The sequence below is a fragment of the Triturus cristatus genome, chromosome 8, assembly GCF_964204655.1.
Source record: "Triturus cristatus chromosome 8, aTriCri1.1, whole genome shotgun sequence".
Classification (NCBI taxonomy): Eukaryota; Metazoa; Chordata; class Amphibia; order Caudata; family Salamandridae; genus Triturus; species Triturus cristatus.
In genome coordinates, this window is record NC_140591.1 from 641,117,645 (window position 1) to 641,140,792 (window position 23,148).

Consider the following 23,148-nt stretch of genomic DNA (forward strand, 5'->3'; position numbering starts at 1 on the left):
GTGTTTTGACGTACTTAGTACCAGACATCAATTTGAAAAGACCAATTAAGACATTTTTGACCTGCAGTACTTCCTACTCTGTTTACTGCTTGGTATGCCCTTGTGGTCTTTGCTATATAGGCAGCACTATTCATCCTTTGAAAATTAGGATACTTGAACACATGAGGGCAATTGCAAAAAGCGATGTATCATATCCTGCAGCAAGGCACTATGATGAAAAACATCCCAGCAACAGAAATGTGCTACAATATTTTGGCCTTGATCACGTTCCAGAGAACATAAGAGGGGGAGATCATCTTAAGAAATTGCGTAGGTTGGAATCACGATATCGTACAAAACCCTAGAAATTCCCCTGTTATAGTTAGTTCAGCTAACTATAACTCGCGCCCCCGCAATGCACTGCTGATGACGTCACATATTACATCACTCATGACATTGTAAGTGACATCACTGATGACATCTCAAATGACAACACTGATGACATCACTGATGACGTCATCCATGTGATAAATTAGTGCATCTTCTCACACCCTGGTATGCGCCGGGTACGTGTTTAGTGCGCGACCAGTACGCGACTCCCAGCCTATACGTGACACGTACGATGTACGTAACACGGCGTTTCCGCGCTTCCGCGATGTGTCATCTGGGTCTATGACGTGGTAGGTGCACATTTAAACAAACATATGTATGTATTTCATGTGAATATTAATTGAAGACAAACTCTAAACTAGTCTTAAAACTAAAATATTTTTACATCTAATCCTATAATTTTTTTTTTTATTCAATTTCGCGGATGCGCACTGGGTGCGTGCTGCGTACGCACAGAGTGCCCGGATCCCATGTGACCTGCAAAAAAAGAGATTTGATTGGTACATTACACTTCCTCTTCTAACTATTGAAAGACCCCACCCATTTTAATCATTCTTCTTTGACCTTCTTTAGAGCACCATCTCTTTGGAGAGAAGAAGATTTTTTAGACTAAGTTTACACTTAGCTCTAACTTTTTTCAACCAAAAATGGCTTCAGGGCAGCAGGCATCACCTGCATCACCTCATACTTGTGAGGATGAATTTTTGGCGGAGGCACCACCCAAAAAACATTTTTCTTCAGTGGTGTGGAAATTTTTTACTTTTCCCGAGGGGCAGAATAAGACCAATGCCACCTTGGTCACGTGCAAGATTTGCAAAAGAGTCCTGTCGCGAGGGGATCCTAACAAGAAATACTCTTGCGGCACGGCAAGTATGATGAAGCACATGAGGACCCTTCATCCGAACAATCTTGCACGAGAAGAGTGCCGACGGATGAGAAACACTCCTGCTCCTGCGCCATCCACCTCATCACAGCCGAGCACATCAAGAGTGCATCCATCAGCCCAAACCTTGGACATCCATCCTCAATTTCAATTTTTAAAAGTGCAATGCGACTTTGTGCTATGGTGAGCAGTCGATCGATCTGATCTGCCGCCGCCAAGAAAGTCACATTTGCTAGTTTTTTTTTGTTTTTGTTTTTATTATTCCCTGAAGTTCATTGTTTGGTTTCTCCTGTTTTTTTTTTTTTTTTTTTTGCAGAAAGACCAAAAAAATTAAAAATTGTCAGAAAACCCACAAAAAATTAAAAAAGAAGAAAGAAGAAAAAAAAAGTTCTTGTAAGAACTAACTTTCCTGGTTTAAAAAAAGAGCTACATTTCTTTGTTAGAGGGAGGGAGACGGGGAGAGGTAGGGAGACGGAGAGGGAGGGAGACTGAGAGGGAGGGAGACAGAGGGAGGGAGAATAATAGGGAGGGAGACTGAGAGGGAGGGAGACTGAGAGGGAGGGAGACGGGGAGAGGAAGGGAGACGGAGGGGAGGGAGAGAGGGGAAGAGGGGGAGAGGGGGAGGGAGGGAGGGAGATGGAGAGGGAGGGAGATGGAGAGGGAGAGAGAGAGAGGGGGAGAGAGAGAGAGGGGGAGAGAGGGAGAGAGGGAGGAAGAGAGAGAGGGAGGGAGACAGGGCGGGAGGAAGACAGGGAGGGAGGGAGACAGAGAGGGGGAGACAGATAGGGGGAGACAGAGAGGGTTGAGACAGAGGGAGACGGAGAGGGAGGGAGAGGGAGAGAGGGAGAGAGAGAGGGAGAGAGAGAGGAGGAGAGAGCGGGAGGGAGACAGGGAGGGAGGGAGGCAGAGGGGGAGGGAGACAGAGGGAGGAGAGAGACAGAGGGGGAGGGAGACAGAGAGGGGAGACAGAGAGGGGGAGACAGAGGGAGACGGAGAGGGAGGCAGATGGAGAGGGAAGGAGAGAGACAGAGAGGGTGGGAGAGAGACAGAGAGGGAGGGAGAGAGAGAGACGGAGAGAGGGAGGGAGACTGAGGAGAGAGGGAGACGGAGGAGGGAGGGAGACAGAGGACAGAGGGACAGGGAGGGAGACGGAGGGAGACAGAGGATGGAGAGAGATGGAGAGGGAAGGTGAGGGAGAGAGGGAGGGAGAGGGAGAGAGGGGGAGGGAGACAGAGAGGCAGGGAGACAGAGAGAGAGGGAGACAGAGAGGGGGAGACGGAGAGAGACAGAGAGGGAGAGAAATGGATAGAAGGAGAGAGGGAGGGATACGGAGGAGGGAGGGAGATGGAGGAGGGAGGGAGATAGAGGAGGGAGGGAGAGGGAGAGAGACAGAGGGAGAGGGAGGGAGACGGAGGACGGAGGGAGATGGAGGAGGGAGGGAGACAGAGGAGGGAGGGAGGGAGATAGAAAGAGGGAGAGAGAGAGATATGTGTTTGCCGGGTCCGGTGGCTCAGTGGACGAAGGCGTCTGCTGCAGGGACCTGTGTTCCACCTCATGGTCACAGTTTTTTTTGTTGTTCTAGCCCCGCCCTCTCCCCCAATGACCCCGCCCCCAAGGTGCGGCCCTCGGCCACAAACCACACTGTAAAATTGGGCCTCCAAGAGAAAGTTTGTGAGTACCCCTGGTTTAAATGAATGTATGTGTAGTACGTAATTGACTGAATTAATGAATGCATTAGTAGCGTATGGTGAATGTTTAAGTGCAGAAGTATGAGGAAGTGCTGCAGCATCACACAGTAACCTCTATAACTGCAGTGTGCTGTAGTACTTCCGAAGCACAGGGATGCAACATATGTACATAAATATGTTGCAAATCTATGCTTCTGTCTGCACGGCTGCTTAAACTGCAGCCATGTGGTGACACCACAGGCACCCTTGCACCATAGGGCAAGGATATCTGTGTCATGTGCTGTTTGTTTTTCTGCAGGAAGACACACCTTCCTGCACAAAAACAATGAGAAAATGCATTTTTCTCCTTCAATGTATGCTGAACATTTCAGCATGCATTGAAGACATAAAAATGTGGAGAAATGAAAATAATTCTCCTTGTTGTGCTTTCCTACACCAATTTTAGAATGGTGCACCATTCACACACATATCGAGATTCATGATTTCTGATAAATCTAGACATGTGTCTTGTTCTATGAGTATTCAGTGCAATCATGCACAACAACACTTATAGAACACCCTTTCAAAACAAAGTGGTCTGCATGATGAGGTTGTATTTACATGGAGTATAAAAAGTGCACAGAGTGCCTTTTCCTCTCTTTGTAAATATGAACGAGTATCTTACACAATAACTATGTTACAAAAAGTGACATATTTCCGTTTTTAAAATTCCTTGCGAATGATAAAAGGTAAGCACAGAGCTTTATCTGCAAAGATGTTCAAAGAAGAATGATTGAAATAATTGCGGTCCTTCAATAGCTAAAATACAAAATATTATGAACCCCTCAAATCTCTTTTTTGCAGGTCACATGATATCTGATTATGGTCAGATTTCAAAACTACATAGGTATAAACAGAGTGTTTTTAGAAACATGTTTCCACTTTGTAGCTTCTTGCAGACCTCCTCATTCTGCCTATTGAGACTTAGTTAAACTTACCTTCACAGTAATAGGAATAAAAAATGGTACACATTTTTTTCACATTTTCATTCCAATCTAAATTCTTAAAAATTGCTTATTTTAAAATTTGGATCTGTGAAAGAAAAGGAAAAAAACTTATAACATGTAATAATACATTTTTTACAACACAGCATAATTTCCACAAAGTAATTTTTTTGCCTTTTTTGCTGTTCTCAGAATAAATTATATTTCACTAAAAATAGTGATTTCAATCGTACTCATCATTTAACAGCGGGCAAAAAAAAAACAATCACAAAGATTGTTAAAAAAACAACAACATGCTATTCTCAACAAAATACCACAAGAAACAAATCACAGATATATAAAATGCTTACAGCTACTCGTGGGGCACGGCAAGTATGATGAAACACCTAAGGAACCCTTCATCCAAACAATCTTGCACGAGAAGAGTGCAAACAGATGAGAAACACTCCTGTTCTGTACCTGTAAAAAGGAATCACAAATAAATGTATATTGATAACTTTCAAATTTATATTATTCCATTACTGTACAAACACATTTTATAGAAAAACTGACTAAGAAACTATAGCCCTGAACCACAAGTGTGACGATGGTTAAAACACTACATGCATAGTGCATACTACTTTGAAGCAGTTCATGTCCTAAAGCCTACCTCACTAAAACACTACATGCTAACGGACTAAATGATTACAGTACTATAAGGAGACACACTGGGTGAGTGACAGGGTGTTTGCTAGAAGTGTATGAATACTAACTAGGGAATTGAAGGTGTGAAACACAACTGTGTAGGTGATTAGAGGCCTGCATGCATAGTGAATAGGCATTTAAAGCAGTCCATGTGGTAAGGCCTGGCTCACTGCATGACTACTTGGGTACTGACTGAATGATTAGAGTACAGCAAGGAGAGTGCCTAGGTGAATTTATAAGTGGTAGGCTTTTCGCACAGGGAATGGATTAGTACTTGGTACTGAATGGGTCACTAGAGGAGTGCAAAGGCAGTGACAGGATGTTTGCTGGACTGTACGGATACTGACTAGGGAATTGAAAGTGTGAAATACAAGTGTGTAGGTGGTTAGAAGACTGCATACATAGTGGATAGGGGTTTGAAGCAGTCCATGTGCTAACGCCTGGCTCAGTGCATGAATACTTAGGCACTGACTGAATGATTAGAGTACTGCAAAGATAGTATCTTGGTGAATCTATAAGTATTTGAGTTTTCGCACAGTGAATGGATTAGTACATGATGCTGAATGGGTCACTAGAGGACTGCAAAGGGAGTTACAGGGTGTTTCCTGGAAGTGTATGGATACTGACTAGCGAATTGAAAATGTGAAAGACAAGTGTATAGTATGTTAGAAGACTGCATGCATGCTGCATAGACATTTGAAACAATCTATGTGATAATGTATGGTTCACAACATGAGGACTTGGAAACTGACTAAATCATCAGACTACTACTAGGTTAGTGCCTGGGTAAAACTTTTACATTTTCAGTTCTGGCACAGTGAATAGAATAGTACATGGTACTGCACTTTAGTGTCAAACCCTGACTCATTTTATCAATGCATAAGCAAAGAATAGCTTCTAAAGCTACTAAAACCTGACAACATGACCGATTTTAAAACAGTTATCTGTCATCAAATACACTATGTTACCAAATGCTTCTCTCACAATCCTTACCCAAATGTACACAGACTCACAGTGTAATTTTAGACAAGCAACACTATCCCTAGCAGTTTACCAAAACTCATTCACTAGTAGAAGAGTTAATGGTACTGCACACAATCTACATATTTCAGGACTGCACTTTTGTGTCAAAGCCTGACTCATGTAATCAAAGCATAAGCCATAACTGTCTTCTAATGCTACTAACACTTGACAACAAGACAGGTTTTAAAAGAGTTATCTGCTAAAAAATACACGATATTACCAAATGCTTCTCTCACAGTGGTTCTCAAATGCTTTAGAGCCATAGAACCAGGTCAGCAGAGTTGCTTTAGAGCCAGAGAACCAGGTCAGCAGAGCTGCTCTAGAGGCAGAGAACCAGACCAGCAGAGCTGCTTTAGAGCATGAGAACCAGGTCAGCAGAGCTGCTCTAGAGCCAGAGAAACCAGGTCAGCAGAGCTGCTTTAGGGGGAGAGAACCAGGTCAGCAGAGCTGCTTTAGAGAGAGAGAACCAGGTCAGCAGAGCTGCTTAGAGCCAGAGAACCAGGTCAGCAGAGCTGCTCCAGAGGCAGAGAACCAGATCAGCAGAGCTGCTTTAGAGAGAGAGAACCAGGTCAGCAGAGCTGCTTTAGAGCCAGATAACCAGGTCCTGCAGAGCTGCTCTAGAGCCAGAGAAACCAGGTCAGCAGAGCTGCTTCAGAGCCAGAGAACCAGGTCAGAAGAGCTGCTCTAGAGCCAGAGAACCAGGTCAGCAGAGCTGCTATAGAGGCAGAGAAACCAGGTCAGCAGAGCTGCTTCAGAGCCAGAGAACCAGGTCAGCAGAGCTGCTCTAGAGCCAGAGAACCAGGTCAGCAGAGCTGCTATAGAGGCAGAGAACCAGGTCAGCAGAGCTGATTTAGAGGGAGAGAACCAGGTCAGCAGAGCTGCTTTAGAGCCAGAGAGCCAGGTCAGCAGAGCTGCTCTAGAGCCTAAGAACCAGGTCAGCAGAGCTGCCCTAGAGCCAAAGAACCAGGTCAGCAGAACTGCTGTAGAGCCAGAAAAACCAGGTCAGTAGAGCTGCTTTAGAGCGAGAGAACCAGGTCAGCAGAGCTGCTTTAGAGGGAGCGAACCAGGTCAGCAGAGCTGTTTTAGAGCCAAGGGCCCAGCCAGCAGAGCTGTTTTAGAGCCAAGGGCCCAGTCAGCAGAGCTGCTCTAGAGCCAGAGAACCAGGTCAGCAGAACTGCTTTAGAGCCATAGAACCGGGTCAGCAGAGCTGCTTTAGAGCCAGAGAACCAGGTCAGCAGAGCTGTTGTAGAGTCAGAGAACCAGGTCAGCAGAGCTGCTCTAGAGCCTAAGAACTAGGTCAGCAGAGATGCTCTAGAGCCAGAGAACCAGGTCAGCAGAGCTGCTGTAGAGCCAGAGAAACCAGGTCAGCAGAGCTGCTTTAGAGGGAGAGAACCAGGTCAGCAGAGCTGCGTTAGAGCAAGAGAACCAGGCCAGAGAACTAGGTCAGCAGAGCTGCTTTAGAGCCAGAGAACCAGGTCAGCCGAGCTGCTCTAGAGCCATAGAACCAGGTCAGCAGAGCTGCTTTAGAGCCAGAGAACAAGGTCAGCAGAGCTGCTTTTGAGCCTAAGAACCAGGTCAGCAGAGCTGCTCTAGAGCCAGAGAACCAGGTCAGCAGAGCTGCTGTAGAGCCAGAGAAACCAGGTCAGCAGAGCTGTTGTAGAGCCAGAGAACCAGGTCAGCAGAGCTCCTCTATCTGACACTGACTGACTGACACTGAGTGACTGACTGACACTGACTGATTGACACTGACTGACACTGATTGACTGACACTGACACTGGCTGACACTGAGACTGACTGACACTGGCACTGACTGACACTGACTGACTGACACTGATTGACTGACACTGACTAACTGACACTGACTGACTGACAGACACTAACTGACACTGATTGACTGACACTGACTTACTGACACTGACTGACACTGGTTGACTAACACTGACTGACTGACTGACACTGACTGATTGACATGGACACTGACTGACTGGCTGACTGACACCGACTGACTGACACTGACTGACTGACTGACACAGACTGACACTGACTGAATACTCTCTACTACTCTATACTACTCACTCTCCACTACTTTCAACTACTCACTCTCTACTACTCTCTAATATTCACTCTTTACTACTCACTCTCTATTACTCTCTACTACTCACTCTCTACTACTCACTAACTACTACTCTCTACCACTCACTCTCTACTACTCTACTACTCATTCTCTACTTCTCTCCACTACTCTCTCTCCACTACTCTCTCTCTACTACTCACTCTCTACTACTCACTCTCTACTACTCACTCTCTACTACTTGCTCTCTACTACTCTCTACTACTCACTCTCCACTACTCACTCTCTACTACTCGCTCTCTACTACTCTCTACTACTCACTCTCTACTACTCATTCTCTACTACTCTACTATTCTCTACTACTCTCTCTACTACTCACTCTCTACTACTCACTCTCTACTACTCTACTACTCTCTACTACTCTCTCTACTACTCACTCTCTACTACTCTCTACTACTCCCTCTACTACTCTCTATTTCTCTCTACCACTCATTCTCTGCTACTCTACTACTCACTCTCTACTACTCTCTCTCTACTACTCACTCTCTACTACTCACTCTACTACTCTCTACTACTCACTCTCTACTACTCTCTCTACTACTCTCTACTACTCACTCTCTACTACTCACTCTCTACTACTCGCTCTCTACTACTCGCTCTCTACTATTCTCTCCTACTTACTCTCGACTACTCACTCTCTACTACTCGCTCTCAACTACTCTCTACTACCCACTCTACTACTCACTTTCTACTACTCTACTACTCTCTTCTACTCTCTCTACTTTTCACTCTCTACTACTCTCTCTACTACTCTCTACTACTCACTCTCTACAACTCACTCTCTACTACACACTCTCAACTACTTGCTCTCTACTACTCTCTACTACTCACTCTACTACTCACTCTCTACTACTCACTCTATACTACTCCACTACTCTCTACTACTCACTCTCTACTACTCACTCTCTACTACTCATTCTCTACTACTCTCTACTAATCACTCTACTACTCTACTACTCACTCTCTACTACTCACTCTCTACTACTCTCTACTACTCACTCCCTACTACTCTCTACTACTCTATACTACTCACTCTCTACTACTCTCAACTACTCACTCTCTACTACTCTTTATTATTCACTCTCTACTACTCACTCTCTACTAGTCTCTCTCTACTACTCACTCCCTAGTACTCACTCGCTACTACTCTCTACTACTCACTCTCTACTGCTCTCTACTACTACTCTCTACTAATCACTCTCTACTACTCTCTCTACTACTCACTCTCTACAACTCTCTACTACTCACTCTCTACTACTCTCTCTCTACTACTCTCTACTACTCTCTACTACTCACTCTCTACTACTCACTCTACTACTCACTCTCTACTACTCACTCTCTACTACTGTCTACTACTCTCTCTCTACTACTCTCTACTACTCACTCTACTACTCACTCTCTACTACTCTCTACTACTCTCTGTCTGCTACTCGCTCTCTACTACTCACTCTCTACTACTCTCTACTACTCACTCTCTACTACTTACTACTACACTCTACTACTCACTCTCTACTACTCACTCTCTACTACTCACTCTCTACTACTCACTACTCACTCTACTACTCTACTACTCACTCTGCTACTCTCTCTACTACTATCTACTACTCACTCTCTACTCTCTACCTCCCTACCTCTCCCTACCTCTCTCTCTACTACTCTCTACCTCTCTACACCACTACCTCTTTACACCTCCACCTCTCTACCTATACCTCTACCTCTCTACCTCTACCTCTCTACCTCTACACCTCTACCTCTACACCTCTACCTCTCTACCTCTCTCTATCTCTCTCTACACGCACACATATGCACATATATTTATGCATCTATATATATGCATATGCATTTATATATATGTATGTTACCTACTGGCGGTCGCCAATAGTAGGTAGATATAGTTAGGACCTATTTTCCATAGGAAATCCGCAACATTCTGGAATAACTTTGGTGCCGATTGACTAATCTTCGCAAAATTTTCAAATCTTTTGGCCAGCTCCGGTCCGCTCCTATCACAATGATTCGTCAAGTGGGGGACGAGAAAAAAGGGGGGCCCAAAATGCGTTTTCCCCATGCAATTTCCCATAGGACCTTTAGCCGCAGCTACAGCCCGAACTGCTGAACGGAATTACACCAAATTTGGCAAAGAGGTAGTCCTTTGTTCAGACTCGTGCCTTTTGTTTAAAAGGTGTAAATCCGTTCAGTAGTTCCTGAGAAAATTATATTTAAAAGTACATATATATCTATTGCCTCGGAGGATCCACGCACCCTATGCGCACCCAGCGCGCACCCTGCCGTCCACAAGCTGTATTCTAATTGGCTGTCAACACTCCAAATCAAGAAGTATTGGCAGCCATCTTGTGCCTCGGAAGAACCGAGGCACGAGAAACCTAAAAAACAAATACGAAAAACGCAAAAAGGGGGCAGGGTCGAAACACCCTGACCCCCCTAGGCCTGCTCAGGGGGTCCCACAAATCTGCGAGATTCGCGCACCCAGTGCGAATTTAGGCCGAAAATAAAAAAAGAAGCGCAGGCTCCCACGCTTCTTTGGTAATTGGCCCCCGGGGGGGCCAAATCCTGGGGTCAATAGTTATGTAAAGGGGGGCCCAGAGGGGCCCCCCAGCCCCAGGGACTGCCACCCCCCCGGGCTTATTTCAATTGTGTGGGGGGCTCTCAGGCCCCCCAGTCCCGGGGACCGCCACCCCCTGGGGCTTCTTAATATTCGTTGGGGGGTTCTCAGGCCCCCCCAGTCCTGGGGACTGCCACCCCCAGTACTTATTACCATTTGTTCGGGGGGCTCTCAGGCTCCCCCAGACCCGGGGACCATCACCCCCCGGGGCTTGAAAAAATTTGGTGTGGGGGGCTCTCAGGGCCCCCCAGCCCCGGGGAGCGCCACCCCCCGGGGCAACTTCAAAATCTGGGAGGGGGGCCGCGCGGCCCCCCTCCTGGAGCCCTTGATGGCCCTGGGGACCCCCAACCCCAGGGCCGGCTCCAGCAGTGTCCCGGGGTGCCCACCCCCAGGACACTGCTGTTTGCAATGGCAGGGCGGGAGCCTCGCAGCTCCCACCCTGCCATTGCAAACTGCTTGGCTTCAGTGATGCGAGAGCAGGGAAACCTGCTCTCTCTTCAATGAAGCAAAGCAGATTGCTTTTCCACATGGGGAGCAGCATGTTAGCTGCTGCCCATGTGGAAAAGCAATGCCGGCTCCCGGAGGATGTGGGGAGCCGGCTGGGACCTTGGGGGGATTGGGGACCCCCCACGGCCCCCAATGAAGAGGGCCAGCCCCCCAACACTCTGAAATGCAGCTCCGTGGCGCTTACTGGAGGTACCTGGTGGGCTAGTTGGCCTCCAGGGATCCTCAGGATTCAAGGGGACTTAATCCCCCAACTTAAAACATGCCACAGAGCGCGTTTGCACAGTGGTGAAGGTAGGGGTGGGCCCTGAGGTGATATGTTTGCAAACACACCCTGTGGCGCTTTTAAGTTGGGGAATTTATTCCTCTTCAATCCATAGGTCCCCTAGGGGCCAACTAGCCCACCAGGTATCTCCAGTAAGCGCCACGGAGCTCGGTTGCAGAGTGTTGTAAAAAGGGGCATGGCCTCTGAACACCTCTCTGCAACGTAGCTCCCTGGCGCATTCTGAAGGTACCTGGTGTGCTAGTTGGCCCTCAGGGGACCGCAGGATTGAAGAGGAATTAATTCCCCAACTTAAAACGCGCCACAGGGCGTGTTTGCACACGTCACCTCAGGCCCCGCCCCTTCCTTCACCATTGTACAAATATTCCTCTAAAATCAGCCGAGCTACGAATTCTGATTTACTCACCTGTTATCAGGAGAGAACCCAGGGCAGCATCTTTTAGCCCAGCACTGACCCTTACAAGTAATTCTAAGCGTACTTACCAGTAACTTGTATTTCCTTCCATAGGAATCCATTGTGTGGTTTTCACCAGAAAAGTTTTGAAGTGTCCATTTTTGAAACGTAAAAATATTCCTCTAAATTCAGACGAACTACGAATTCTGATTTACTCACCTGTTATCAGGAGAGAACCCAGTGCTGCATCCTTTAGCCCAGCACTGACGCTGAAAAGTAATTCTAAGCGTACTTACCAGTAACTTGTATTTCCTTCCATAGGAATCCATTTTGTGGTTTTCACCAGAAACGTTTCTGTGTCCATTTTTGAAATGTACAAATATTCCTCTAAAATCAGCCGAACTACGAATTTCGATTTGCTCATCTGTTATCAGGAGAGAACCCAGTGCTGCATCTTTTACCCCAGCATGACCCTGAAAAGTAATTCTAAGCGTACTTACCAGTAACTTGTATTTCCTTCCATAGAAATCCATTTTGTGGTTTTCAGCAGAAAAGTTTCTAAGTGTCCATTTTTGAAACATACAAATATTCCTCTAACATCAGCCGAACTACGAATTCTGATTTACTCACCTGTTATCAGGAGAGAACCCAGGGCTGCATCTTTTAGCCCAGCACTGACCATGAAAAGTAATTCTAAGCGTAGTTGCCAGTAACTTGTATTTCCTTCCATAGGAATCCATTGTGTGGTTTTCACCAGAAAAGTTTTGAAGTGTCCATTTTTGAGACGTAAAAATATTCCTCTAAATTCAGACGAACTACGAATTCTGATTTACTCACCTGTTATCAGGAGAGAACCCAGTGCTGCATCCTTTAGCCCAGCACTCACCCTGGAAAGTAATTCTAAGCGTACTTACCAGTAACTTGTATTTCCTTCCATAGGAATCCATTTTGTGGTTTTCACCAGAAAAGTTTCTGTGTCCATTTTTGAAACATACAAATATTCCTCTAAAATCAGGCGAAATACGAATTCCGATTTACTCACCTGTTATCAGGAGAGAACCCAGGGCTGCATCTTTTAGTTTTAGCCCAGCACTGACCCTGAAAAGTAATTCTAAGCGTACTTGCCAGTAACTTGTATTTCCTTCCATAGGAATCCATTGTGTGGTTTTCACCAGAAAAGTTTTGAAGTGTCCATTTTTGAGACGTACAAATATTCCTCTAACATCAGCCGAACTACGAATTCCGATTTACTCTCCTGTTATCAGGAGAGAACCCAGGGCTGCATCTTTTAGCCCAGCACTGACACTGAAAAGTAATTCTAAGCATACTTACCAGTAACTTGTATTTCCTTCCGTAGGAATCCATTGTGTGCTTTTCACCAGAAAATTTTCTGTGTCCATTTTTGAAACGTACAAATATTTCTCTAAAATCAGCCGAACCATGAATTCCGATTTACTCATCTGTTATCAGGAGAGAACCCAGTGCTGCATCTTTCAGCACAGCACTGACCATGAAAAGGAATTCTAAGCGTACTTACCAGTAACTTGTATTTCCTTCCATAGGAATCCATTGTGAGCTTTTCACCAGAAAAGTTTCTGTGTCCATTTTTGAAACGTACAAATATTTCTCTAAAATCAGCCGAACTATGAATTCCGATTTACTCATCTGTTATCAGGAGAGAACCCAGTGCTGCATCTTTCAGCCCAGCACTGACCATGAAAAGTAATTCTAAGCGTACTTACCAGTAACTTGTATTTCCTTCCATAGGAATCCATTGTGTAGTTTTCACCAGAAAAGTTTCTGTGTCCATTTTTGAAACAGACAAATATTCCTCTAAAATCAGCCGAACTACGAATTTCCCGATTTACTCACCTGTTATCAGGAGAGAACACAGGGTTGCATCTTTTAGCCCAGCACTGACCCTGAAAAGTAATTCTAAGCGTACTTACCTGTAACTTGTATTTCCTTCCATAGGAATCCATTGTGTGGTTTTCACCAGAAAAGATTTTGTGTCCATTTTTGAAACGTACAAATATTCCTCTAAAATCAGTCGAACTACGAATTCCTATTTACTCACCTGTTATCAGGAGAGAACCCAGTGCTGCACCTTTTAGCTCAGCACTGACCCTGGAAACTAATTCTAAGCGTACTTGCCAGTAACTTGTATTTCCTTCCATGGGAATCCATTGTGTGGTTTTCACCAGAAAAAGTTCTAAGTGTCCATTTTTGAAATGTACAAATACTCCTCTAAAATCAGCCGAGCTTTGAATTCCGATTTACTCACCTGTTATCAGGAGAGAACCCAGGGCTGCATCTTTTAGCCCAGCACTGACCCTTAAAAGTATTTCTAAGCGTACTTACCAGTAACTTGTATTTCCTTCCATGGGAATCCATTGTGTGGTTTTCACCAGAAAAGATTCTAAGTGTCCATTCTTGAAATGTACAAATATTCCTCTAAAATCAGCCGAACTACGAATTTTTGATTTACTCACCTGTTATCAGGAGAGAACCCAGTGCTGCCTCTTTTACCCCAGCACTGACCCTGAAAAGTAATTCTAAGCGTACTTACCAGTAACTTGTATTTCCTTCCATAGGAATCCATTTTGTGGTTTTCACCAGAAAAGTTTCTGTGTCCATTTTTGAAACGTACAAATATTCCTCTAAAATCAGCCGAAATACGAATTCCGATTTACTCATCTGTTATCAGGAGAGAACCCAGGGCTGCACCTTTTAGCCCAGCACTGACCCTGAAAAGTAATTCTAAGCGTACTTGCCAGTAACTTGTGTTTCCTTCCGTAGGAATTCATTGTGTGGTTTTCACCAGAAAAGTTTCTAAGTGTCCATTTTTGAAATGTACAAATATTCCTCTAAAATCAGCCGAGCTATGAATTCAGATTTACTCACCTGTTATCAGGAGAGAACCCAGGGCTGCATCTTTTAGCCCAGCACTGACCCTTAAAAGTAATTCTAAGCGTACTTACAAGTAACTTGTATTTCCTTCCATGGGAATCCATTGTGTGGTTTTCACCAGAAAAGTTTTTAAGTGTCCATTCTTGAAATGTACAAATATTCCTCTAAAATCAGCCCAACTACGAATTTCGATTTACTCACCTGTTATCAAGAGAGAACCCAGTGCTGCATCTTTTACCCCAGCACTGACCCTGAAAAGTAAATCTAAGCGTACTTACCAGTAACTTGTATTTCCTTCCATAGGAATCCATTTTGTGGTTTTCACCAGAAAAGTTTCTGTGTCCATTTTTGAAACGTACAAATATTTCTCTAAAATCAGTCGAACTACGAATTCCGATTTACTGACCTGTTATCAGGAGAGAACCCAGTGCTGCATCTTTTAGCCCAACACTGACCCTGGAAACTAATTCTAAGCGTACTTGCCAGTAACTTGTATTTCCTTCCATGGGAATCCATTGTGTGGTTTTCACCAGAAAAGTTTCCAAGTGTCCATTTTTGAAATGTACAAATATTCCTCTAAAATCAGCCGAACTATGAATTCCAATTTACTCACCTGTTATCAGGAGAGAACCCAGGGAAGCATCTTTTAGCCCAGCACTGACCCTTAAAAGTAATTCTAAGCGTACTTACCAGTAACTTGCATTTCCTTCCATAGGAATCCATTGTGTGGTTTTCAGCAGAAAAGTTTCTAAGTGTCTATTTTCACAAACTAACAATAATCCTAAAAAATAGTCTGTATGACTTAAACACATTCTTACAACTGTTTACAGGAGATTCACCAGTGCTGGATCCAGGATCCACCACTGAGTAAGAAAAAGTAACGGTAACACTACTTACCTGCTAAGTCAATTTTCTGCCATAGGATAACATTGTTGATTCTATGTGAAAATACTTCGAAGTGTCAACTTTTAAAATACAATAATATTCCTTAAAAATCACTACTGTAACCAAAACGCTTTTACTCAACTGTTTACAGGAGATGTCCAAAGACTGAATCTAGGATCCTGTCCTGTGGTTAGAAAAGTAATCCATAAAGTAACTAATTGCATTTGACTAGAAATTCACATTGAGCTCAATGTTGCATTGTGTTTGAAATTGTGTTACCCATTGCAACAACTGTAACTACTGTACTTAAAAGTCTATTGCCTAATTGCAATGCTGATGACCTCACATAGTACAGCACTCATGACATGGTCAGTTAAATCACTGATGACATCGGTTCAGCCCAGCCACAATATGGCTTGCCAACACTTCCTGGTTGAAACTGTTGGCAGCCAATCAGATCGCTTTGTGTTGATTTATGTATATCTGAGAAATGTTTAAATTTCCCAGCAACTACTGAACAGATTTACACTATTCAAGAAAAAGATTGCTTTCTGGACCAAGAGCTACCTTTTTGCCAAATTTGCTTTAATTCCGTTGAGCAGTTCCGACTGGAGCAGTGTCTGAAGTTTCCTATGGAAATGAACATAGATAAACCCCATTTTCAGGCAACCCCTTTTTCTCGTCCCCCGCTTGATAAATCACCAAGAAATTTTCAATATGGGAGCTGACCTGACTTCCCTATTAGTTTTGAAAATTTCACAAAGATTTGTCAAACAACGCCAAAGATATTGCCCCAAAAAAACCTATTTTTGAATAAAATCAAGGTTCTAACTATAAATGCCTACTGGCGACTGTATTCTATAAATTGTGTCCCGCCTTACCCAGTTTTCTCATCAATGATTTTTCAGGAAATTTTTCAGTCACATTGTAAATTATGTTTTAGAAGATCTCATTACTAATGTAATATGTTGGGTAAGTAGCAGTGCATGGCGAGGCTGTGAGTTGTAGTTACCTTAGAGCACAAGTTATTTTTTCTTGAGATAAGTATGACTGTTGAATTTCTATGGCTTTGGGCATGTAAAATCTGTACCTCACTATTACATCCCTCAAACCTTTGGTTACTTAGTGAATTTCTAAGGGTTTTAAAAATCTATTTCCAAACTATAACTTCCCTGTAACCTTTGTTTTTTTCAGTGAACTTCTAGATGTTTTAAATGTTAAGTAACATGTTTAGTAATATTTAATTACCTTACAATAATCCAACCCCCACCGTGCATCTGGCTGTGTGCTGCAGGGGTTGGCCACAGGGCCTGGCCTGCGACCAGGCCTTGCGGCCCAACCCTTATAGGAAACCAACTCAGCTCCATGCAAAGCCTTGGGCTGTGTGTGTTGGGGGTTGACCGCAGGGCCTGAACTGGGACCAGGCTCTGTGGCCAACCCCCAGTTGGCACCCAGCCCCGCTCCATGCATGATCTTTGGCCTTCAGCAAGTAAAACCCAGATGCTCTGAAATGGAGGATTACTTTTAATCAATATGGGTCTTTAGATCATAACACTTGAAAAAACCTTGTTTTCTTGTTTTTTTGTTCTACCTAGAAATGTGCATTTGGATAAATAATCTTAGAGTAGGTACCGGGTTGGCTTTATACTATCATTTTTTAATTATTAAGGAATGAGTCAATTGTGGTAGTAAATATGGCTGTGTTATTATCTTATTCTATGGGATATAAATGGTCTCAGCGAGGGAGATGGAGAAAGTGGATGAATGAATTGCTTGACATATGAGGGAATGACCTTTTGGGTGGATGGATGGGAAAACACATGTCAAGTGGGAGGACGGTTGGACAGATAAATGAAGTGGACTATCCTGTGGATGGATGGCAGGACAGAGGATGAATGGATAAAATGAAGGGTGGTTAGGTCATGATGGATACATGACTGACGAGACAGACAGAAATATGAACACACCTTGTGGAATGGATTCTGAGCTAGAAAATATATCTTTACATTCAGTGTTTATAACAGATACATTAATTGAGAGCCATCACATGCACTTTCTAAACCTTTTGCATTATGCATGACCTAAAAATATCACTTACAAAATCTGCTGCAGGCAGTTCTGTCTGTCACAGCAGAATTTTGAAGGAGCGCAGCTCATTGTGTGTTGTTTGATTGTAACTTGTCAAAAGTGAGCTCCTCTGCCACAACTGCCCCTTTGGTAGAGCCTGCGGAGGATGCACACACAGTCTGGGAAGTATTCCTTGGAAGTCGCCCGCTCTGCATCTGTGTATTTTTGCATCAGCTGAGGTGAAAGGCAAATGCTTGCTGAGTTCAGAAGCCAGAATCTTCCCCCAATATGAACCCTTGCCCTTTCTCCTGGGTGAAGATAATCAAATAGCTGCGACAAAAGTGCTAATTTCTGGTGCATCTTGGTCCGTACCCACACAAACCCTGTTGCTGTACTGCCTGCATGCAGCAGACTGAACATCTACATCCATGCACGCAAATTGCACTGTGTGACTAGAATACATGCAAGTCTAAATCCGGACCACATTACCCTGTATGACTGGGCTGGAATGCACGCCGCACACAGCCCCTATGTGAATGCACTGTGCTCAGCAGACTGCATCTCTAGGTCTGGGCCTTCATGCACTGTGTTACATTTCCTCCTATGTGACTGGCCTACACAGGAGGGAAAGCATATCCATGCCCATGTCATCCACGGATGACAGGCCTCTACTCAGCAGATGTGTGACTGCACGCAGCAGATTTTTACATTCATGTCTAAGCCAGCATGACCCAGTGATTGGACAACTCGCATCAGAGGGTGCATTCAGTTTTGGACCCACAGGCACTGTGTGACTGGTCTACAGGTAGAAGATTACATATCCAAGTCCACTGCAACTAGCACTGTGTGACTGGACTACATGCACAAGACAGCACACCTGGAGGTGGTGGCACCTGGGCTGAAATCGGCGATGGGGAGGAGGGTCATATGCACCCTACTACCCAACATCATTACATGAATGGGCCCTGGGAGCTGGCTCACACGGGGGTGAGGTTTAAACAAGCATGGGAGACTGTGCTTGGTTTTTTTACATTTTTTGGCCAAAATTGAAGAATCCTCCTAAATTATTGTGGCAGCATTTTATATTTAAAAAAATGCTTTTTGGTCCAGGCGGGGGTCTCTGAGAGACCCCACCACCAGGCCTAGTGGGCCATGGTATTCCTACACTTCTCCCTTCTCTGTTTCATTTCTTTTTGGGGGATTTGGCTGAGTGCACCCCCTTGCCAAGCCCCAACCTTCCCTCTTTTTACATGTTAGTCACCCCTAAGGTAGGCCCATGGTACCCCTGTGGGCAGGGTGCAGTGTATGGGAAAGGTAGGACATGCCCTAGTGTGTGTGGCATGTCCTGATACTGAAATACTGCCAATTTTGTTTTTCACTATTGCAAGGCTACCTGTTCCCATAGGATAGAATGATGAGTTTGCTTATAACATCTTAGAAACATAACTACCCCAGGGAACAAGGTAGGAAAATAAAGTTTTGCATGCCTGAACTCAGAATGTTAAAATGCATCTTTTAGAGAGGGTGGTTTTTACATTCTGTGTTTGAAAATACAACTTTTAGAAAGTAGGTATTTTCTTGCTTAGCCATCCATACAGTCAAGGATGTATATTGACTGTATGGCTTGGAGTGACAGGGGCTTGGGATGTGCAGTGGCTCCAGAGAGTCTGGATGAGTCAGGGATGGGCTGAATAGACCTGGGCTGCATTTAGAGTAGGGGGAGGAGATTTCCTTTCATATTAATAGGCCTGGTCTGCCTTCCACAATGCTGTCTCCACCTCTTGCCACAAAGCTGACCAGAGAGGACAGAATTGGTTTGGACTAAGCACAGATATTCTCTGCCTGAGAAGAGAAAAAAGGGATTTTGAGTATAAACAATATTGGGGCCCATACCCCAACATTTTAGAACTCGCTGGAATCACAGAACCTGCCAAGAAGAAGAGCTGGAAGAGCCCCTTTGCTGTGTTGTTGAGATGTTGCCTTGGCCAGCAGTTGCTGCTTCAGCCTTGGTCAATGAAAGGACTGGACTGACCTTTCTTTTCCTTGTGCTGAGTATCTCCAAGGGCTTGAAGTAGAGCTTGCCTCCTGTTCTGAAGTCTCAGGGACTGCAAAGACTTCACCAACCTCTGGGTACCACTTCTGGAACCGCTGTTTCAGTTGCCACAGAGAAGGCAAATGCAACTGACTTCGTCACGGAATCCATCGTTGGCTCTGTGTCATGACGGCACCGCAGAAGGCACCGTCTGCACCTTGCACTGCAACACTGGTCTCACCGGCGACGATGACCGCTGCTGCCGCCACCGAGCCACTGCTTCCAACATGACCTGTGGGCACCGCACTCCGCACCACGTCACTTCACTTTGCCATCCTGGTCTCACCGACGCCATCGCTGCTACTGACTTCGACACCCATGACAATGAGGCTGAGGGCTCCGCTCGTAAGTTTCAAGATGCACCGCCTTGTGCCCCACAGAAATCTGGGCCGACGGATGCCACCTCCTGCCAACCGGCTCTGTCGCGTGCACAGCAACCTCCGAGCACTATATCGAGCACCGCCTCACCCTGCATCGAAAGCCTTGGTCTCACTGACGCCGTCTGAATGATCATCACCGAGCCGCTGCCTGCATTGCATCTTGAGGACACCGCACACTGCACTGCTTCCAATTTGCAAAGCAACTGTGACGGTTGCCATGACTGGCTCGCTGGAACTGTTAGACTGTTGTTTTCAACATCACGGTAGGCCCAGACAGAGCTACCGACTCGTACAAACTGTTTATTTGAGGTATTTCTGCAATTTTAAGGATATATTTTTAAGGCACTGCATGTTGGATTTTTATAGTTTTGGTCTTGTTTTGGATATATAAAAATATTGGATATTTTCTAAACTGGTGTGGTGTCCCTTTTGTAGTGTTTTCACTGCATTACTGTTGGTTATGTGAAAATGTTTTACACACTGCTTCTGAGATAGGCCTGACTGCTCATGCCAAGCTACCAAGGTGGTGTGCAGGGGTTATTTTTGCAGTGTAACTCCCTTACTCTGACTAAGAAGAAGTGTCCCTACTTGGACAATGGTGCAAACTCTTGCCAACTAGAGACCCCCATTTCTAACAGAGGGTAAAATAGCATTTCAGCCTTTGACAATGTTAAACACAGGCGGTAAAATACTTAGCAAAGATATTACAAACTTGATAATTAAATATTAGCATGTGTCATTTATTCAGATCAAAGAGGATTTATTCTTGGTCGGAACACTTTCTCCTATTATAATACTCCTTGTACTTGAGCTGACGCTAATGTCAGCTGTTAACCTGGTAGTACTTGCCATACACTTGCAAAAGACCTTCCACATGGTCTGCTGGAAGAATATTTTCAGGGCGTTGTGAACAAAAGGCCTTGGAGAGGCAGTGTTGAAAAGTATTACATTATATGCCACATGAAAAACCAGAGTCCATAGACACTATGTGATACCAGACTCATTTAACTTTATGTCCCTTGTCCCCTGTGCTCTATCCCACTTGATCTTTACATGAGCTATGGAATTCCTGGCAAAAATATTGGGTTTTGAAGGAGAGAATTTGAACATTCCTATATCAGGTGCAGTCTATGTCATTTTACTATATGCAGATGACCTAATGGTCAATTGGACCAAATATTGTGTGTTTTTAGTTTAGACCTTCACAGGTTGAGGTGACATGGCCCACGCTGAATGAATCACACTCTCAAGTGAGAACAACAAACATTCTGCTACCTTGAATTCAAAATATACCGCAATAATGCCAATATGATTGAGGTTAATATGGGCAGAGCTTTCACAGCCCTCAGGTGCAGGATCACACTAAGGAAAACCTTACCCATTATATTTATGGACAGAGGAGAGCCGGCAACAATTGTGATCCTACCAAGGTGTGCATTCTTTTTTGGGCCTACCATCAGTATTACCAGGTAAGACTTTAAAGAATTAAATATCTTTCTGCCTACATTGGTGTGAAACAATGGCAAACATGGGCGGTGCCAGTCAAGCTAAGTCTCCGGCATTAGAGAGAGGCCTGAGGCCAGTAGTGGCTGGTATGAGGAAAAAGAGGTGGGGAGTGTGGTGGGTGACAATAACAACACAAAATTAAACAGACAAAAAGATCTTACTTGCCGCCTGCCGCATCGCTGCTCTTCTGCTCCTCTGGCTCCACTGCAACACCGACTGAGGCTTCCAGACTCTTCTACAGCCAATACAGACTCTGCTGCATGAGAGAAGCACTAGGATTTGCCTTGGTGGCCTGGATTTGCACTCCCATAGAGACTGGAAACCTGTGCCTGCTGTCTCCAACCCAGCAATACAGCTCTGGTTGGAGACATATCAGGGCACATGTTGTTTTGGCCATCCAAAGATGGCCTACCAATGCCACATGTGCACTCGCAGCAGTTCCCACACTCCTCCTCCATGAGTTGTCATGACATCCCGCCCCCTAGACTCGGCCCCGCCCAAAAAAATAGAATGATAATAAACCAGTTTTATTATCATTTTATTTTTCAATTTTTGCATCTGCTGGTAGGGAGGCAACACTCCTCCGCCATAACGGAGGACCTCCGCTGCCTGGGGCTCACTGATTTTGAACCATTTTGCAGCACAGCTACAATAGGTAACGCAGTGGTTTGTTGACACACCTCATAGGAGAAAGATGGATGACAGCACAACTTTCCCAGAGAATGAAAATGGACATATTCCTAAAACCTAAAACTATGCAGGAGAAATTGGCACAACTACTAAAGGCAATCAAAATTGTTATGCAATAAGAATGAAGAGAGCATCTTTTGAGGTAGCAAATGCACTAGATGTCCCACTCCATGCATTGCTTGACTTAAGGTGTGATGAATCATTGAGAAGGGACATTTATAGTATCACAATGATGGAGAACCTTGAAGATGGTGGCACCCTTAAAACATTTTGTGAATAATCTCACAATAAAGGGATTCCTACAGGAGTGTTCTTAACTTATAGTAGATTAGTCACAACCCTAGAGTGAATCTGGTGTGGCACTATCTCTGTGGTACTGCCCAGATGCTTTATATTTCAATCTGCCGAGGACCAGAAGGAATGGAAGAAAGGTGGTGACTTTACTTTACAATGCACTTATTAACAGCACTTATACGGACTTGTCTGACCTGCAGGAAGGTGGTCTTTGGACAGGGGATTGGACCTGAATGAAGGAGATTTGGAACTACCCTATTAGCCTACCTGAAAGGTTTCCAGGAATATAATATTTAAAATGCAGCAATTTCATTTCGCCAAACCACTTTAAAAGATGTACCCTTCTTCTGTGAACAACTGCCACAGATGCAATAATAAAAAGGCAGACCTCCAGTTATGTCTGGTCACTGTGTAATACTATGAGAAACCTGCACATACCCTGGTGAGCACATTGAATGGATCTGTGGTTATGAGGCCGTAGAAATGCCTACTGGGCTTAAAGACTCAGCTTAAGAGGAGAATCTTGGTAACAGATTTCTAGACCTGGTAATTGACCTGGATATTGGCTATGGTCTCAGTTTAACATAGGTGCAACGACTCACTGAACTGAAATTGAACGGATGGCTTCACCTCAGAAAGACGTAAGTGGAGAGGGAAGGGAGTTAGGGAGATATTGGCCTTGCAGTAATGTAATTCTAGTATCATTCAAAAGGATATTCAACAACGATAAACCATCTTGAATCCCTGTTTGAGCTTAG